Raw genomic sequence first — 5,093 nt, 5'->3', positions numbered from 1 at the left:
TGTGTTTGTAATACCTAACAAGATTTAATTGCAAAGTTTTTTTCCTTTATTCACGTTTATTGTTATGAAATGTAAATAACACACCTATCGACCGAGTTACGTCTACACGATTTAATAAAAAACATTGCAACTTGAAAACTTTCTCATCTTGATATCTCCGCCTTGGAGCGACAAGGTACCAGGTGACATTGAAATTAAAAGGCACATGGCACCTATTTGCACCAATGGGGCGATATGGTCATTTACATGTTCAATTTAAAACAAAACTGGACGTACAGGACGATGTCTGTTATCTTTTCCAGACGTTAAATGCGGATAACCATAAAACTGGGTGATGTTTTTTGTCGACATACTATCTCGACCAGGCTATATATCCTGCCATATCGCCTGAAACACTCATGAATTATTGCCTTTGACATATAAACTATTGGCCACATAAAGCTTGTCCGCTTTCTAACTGCTCTACAAATAGCTTAAAAGTATCGGCATTTTACTTAGTAACAATGTTTGTGAGCAAAAAAACTACTTACAATTCGAAAACAAGCTAGATTGCCTGAATAATCTTTAAGTTAAGGCCATTTAATTATCTGTTAATTGACATATGTTCCTTATCCGATATTGTATTAATATAGTTTTAATCGTATCATCATACAACTTTGTGAAACTGTTTGAAGGCATATAAACTCAAAGTTGAAAACCAGCCTTATCACTTGAAACATTTCTGAATGTTGGCATTTTAGAAATTACAAAATTAACCTTTTCGCGCTGAGAATTAAATAATCGCATAATGATGAAACTTAATCACAATTTTTGTGGTAATATAATCTAGGCAAATAACGATAACCAGCAAATCGCATGAAGCACTTCTAAAATACGGTTCTTGAATTATCCACATACGATCAGCTGTAACCCGGACCGTTTTAAGCTTGCATTAGCCGAAACATTACCAATCTTGTGATTATTCTATGATACAAAATCTTAACCTGAGCTTTCAACAAACATTAACATAAGATGATTATTATATACTTGTACAAATAATGTTTAACTCTATTTTGACTTCCGCCAATAATAGTTAGAGGAATTGTTCCGTATGATATGAAGTTATTCATCCGCAATTGTTCAGACGAAAAAGGACCTCATAAAGTTAACTTTGAAATACATACTCATATTTAGCATCTGTTATGATCAGAAGTGAAAACTCTCCTAAAATCGCATGGCTCTGTTGTTATACTGGCACATTTATATATTCAGAATTCGTCTACTTTACCGAGTATAGGCTCATGCACTTTTAATAAGGTATTGAGCTTAAAATAAAAGGCAGTGATTCAGAACTCAACAGATCGCACTCCAATTAGATTCAAAGCTTGGATTGACAATTTTACTGACTAATCTTCATTATATTAGGATTATGTATTAAAACGGTTAGATTTAGAATCGAATCGCCCTATACATTGTGTAGTTAATGCCATTAAATACAGATCTGTGCCGCCAAGCAAAGTTAGAAGATCGCAGCTCCACAAATCCGAGGATCGCGTCTTCGATTCCTGGCCTGGCCGCATAAAATTGTTTAAAACGGCAAAAAAATAAACGTTTGTGTTTTTTCCAAATTTTGTAAAACATCATCTTAAATAGAATCGTCATCAAACTTGATGAGCAGTTGACGCACATATGGTCTATAACCTATTGCCAAAATTTGATAATCGTTTTGTTTTGCTATCGGCAAAAACAGAAAAAGCAATCCATTGAACCTTTAACAAATTAAATTATAACAAGGGCTGTTTGTAAAACATGCATGCCCCCAATATGGGCTGTTAGTTGTAGTGGCAGCCACTGTGTGAATACGTTTTTTGTCACTGTGACCTTGACCTTTGACTAAGTGACCTAAAAATCAATAGGGAACATCTGCCAGTCATGATCAATGTACCTATGAAGTTTCATGATCCTAGGCCTAATTACTCTTGAGTTATCATCAGGAAACCATTTTACTGTTTCGCGTCACTGTGACCTTGACCTTTGACCTAGTGACCTGAACATTAATAGGGGTCATCAGCCAGTCATGATCAATATAACTATGAAGTTTCATGATCCTAGGTGTAAGCATTCTTGAGTTATCATCCGAAAACCAGTTTTCTGTTAGTTGTAGTGGCAGCCACTGTGTGAATACGTTTTTTGTCACTGTGACCTTGACCTTTGACCTAGTGACCTGAAAATCGATAGGGTCATCTGCCAGTCATGATGAATGTACCTATGAAGTTTCATAATCCTAGGCCTAAGTATTTGAGTTATTACCCAGAAACCATTTTACTGTTTCGAGTTACTGTGACCTTGACCTTTGACCTAGTGACCTGACAATCAATAGGGGTCATCTGCCAGTCATGATGACTGTTCCTATGGTGTTTCATGATACTAGGCCTAAGCATTCTTGAGTTATCATCCGGAAACCATTTTACTGTTTCGAGTCACTGAGACCTTTACCTTTGACCTAGTGACCTGAAAATCAATAGGGGTCATCTGCCAGTCATGATCAATGTACCTGTTTAGTTTCATGATCCTAGGCCTAAGCGTTCTTGAGTTATCATCCAGAAACCATTTTACTGTTTCGATTCACTGTGACCTTGACCTTTGACCTCGTGACCTGAAAATCAATAGGGGTCATCTGCCAGTCATGATCAATGTACCTATGCAGTTTCATGATACTAGGCCTAAGCGTTCTTGAGTTATCATCCGGAAACCATTTTACTGTTTCGAGTCACTGTGACCTTGACCTTTGACCTAGTGACCTGAATATCAATAGGGGTCATCTGCCAGTCATGATCAATGTACCTATGAAGTTTCATGATCCTAGGCCTAGGCATGCTGGAGTTATCATCCGGAAACCATCTGGTGGACGGACCGACCGACCTACCGACGGACTGACCGACATGTGCAAAACAATAAACCCCCTCTTCTTCGAAGGGGAGGGGGGCATAACAATATATTCACAAAGACGCAATATGACATAAGTAATTAAATTGTATCTTCTAAATACACATGTAACATTTAAAACATATATTATTTTGATCATTTAGAGAGCCAGTTAAAAGGTAAAATAATTCAAATTTAACGAAATTCAGCAAAAGACCTGCATTGAGTTTGTTCTTATTATGAAACGATTTGTCAAAGTAACACCTGTTCTTCTGACATGCCACATTAAAGTTTGTTGTATGTTGAGTTGCGGTTTGAAACATAATAAGTGTATGGCAAGCGGTTCGACGCATAATCCCAAGAAACTGGGTTTTTCATGAGAACCTAGGTTCTCGCTTGAAGATTGCACATGGCTTCAAGAACCCAAGTTTTCAAATGAGAACCTAGGTTTTAATGAGAACCTAGGTTCTCATTTGAAAACCTAGGTTCTCATGAAAAACCAAGTTTCTTGGGGTTATGCGTCGAACTGCTGGCCATATCCAAGGTTTTCATTTGGGAGCAATAGGTTCTCTGAGAACCTAGGTTCTCAGAGAACCCAGGTTTTCAGAGAACCTAGGTTTTCAGAATTACGCGTCGGACGGCGTAAACTTGCTCGTTTGAAATACGGGACACATATAATTCAGGGCGCAGGATCAATGGGGTTCACATATGATTACACACGGGCTGGACAGAATAAAAACACGCCGTTAAGAACTTTATTTTTGCAGATATCTCAAGTTATTGAAATATGTTTGCAAAGTCTTTAGTGCATAAGATTTTCTTGCAGTGTTGCCGATATCTTACGATTGAATAAAACATTTTTACACATTATCAATTAAGATAAAACTTTTATTTATACCATAATGATTGCTTACTATATCACAGACATACTTAAAATAGAAAACTGTACCTTACAGTCGTTTGACGCCCGAACAAGGGAACTGAATATATGAAACTCATTTAATGCCTTAACAATGTATTATGTAACGATTGATCTGAAGTTGTTTCATTTTTTAGTCTCAAAATAAGATTCACAAATAGATGTATTTCATAAACAGTTTAATTTTTTATGAACGTGTTCAGACCAATGTCGACCGATTACTTTACTCATTTCATTCTTGGGGAGTAACATTCACGGTTTCACGCCTATTTCTTATCACTTTACACATATGCCGCTGGCAGCGTTTACCAAGCAATGGGAGACAACTGGAGGTTAATTATGGCAAGCGGTTCGACGCATAATCCCAAGAAACTAGGTTTCTCATGAGAACCTAGGTTTTCATGAGAACCTAGGTTCTCATTTGAAAACCTTACTTTACGCTTGAGAACCTAGGTTCTCATGAGAAACTATGTTTTTCATGAGAACTAGGGTTCTCATAGACACATAGAACTTAGGTTCTCATGAGAACCTAGGTTCTCATGAGAACCTAGGTTCTCATTTTGAGAACTTAAGTTTTTATTTGGTATCCTAGGTTTTTACAAGAACCTAGGTTCTCATTTGAAAACCTAGGTTCTCATGAGAAACCTAGTTTCTTGGGATCATGCGTCGAACCGCTTGCCATATAAGTGCATAAATCGATTCCATTTTTTGCGCAATCGTGAACCGTTTTTAATACAGTCACAATGAGTTCATAAACACCTCGTTAAGATTTAACACGTTTATGGACATGCTTCATGCTAGAACAACCATGTTTTAATCATCGAACAGACTTGGTTTGGATGTCAGCATGTCAGCAGGATTGCAATCAATTATATTAATATATCACACGATAACACACTTGTAATTTCGGCAGCTACCCACATCAATCACCGATATATCAAAGTTTTGGTGTAAACGGGTATAATCAAATAAAAAACTGGGTATAATCAAATAAAAAACTTTGTTTGCGGATATATGAACTATAGAACGACTCAAACGCTATATATTTGAAATATACAAACACCTCTTTGTATCTTGAGATTCTTGAAGTGCATACACAGTCATACATTGATTTTTTGTTTCACCGTTTACTTAATATATACAGTAAAAATACCCATAATCACAACATTTATAATTAAAGTTTGTTAAGTTCTTCCACTACACTTTTTTTTGCTCTTCAAAATATTAATTTTGTGGTTAACAATGATAGTAAATATGAATAAAAGGAATC

Source organism: Dreissena polymorpha, chromosome 5 (genome assembly GCF_020536995.1).
Source record: "Dreissena polymorpha isolate Duluth1 chromosome 5, UMN_Dpol_1.0, whole genome shotgun sequence".
Lineage (NCBI taxonomy): Eukaryota > Metazoa > Mollusca > Bivalvia > Myida > Dreissenidae > Dreissena > Dreissena polymorpha.
This window is presented reverse-complemented; position numbering follows the sequence as displayed.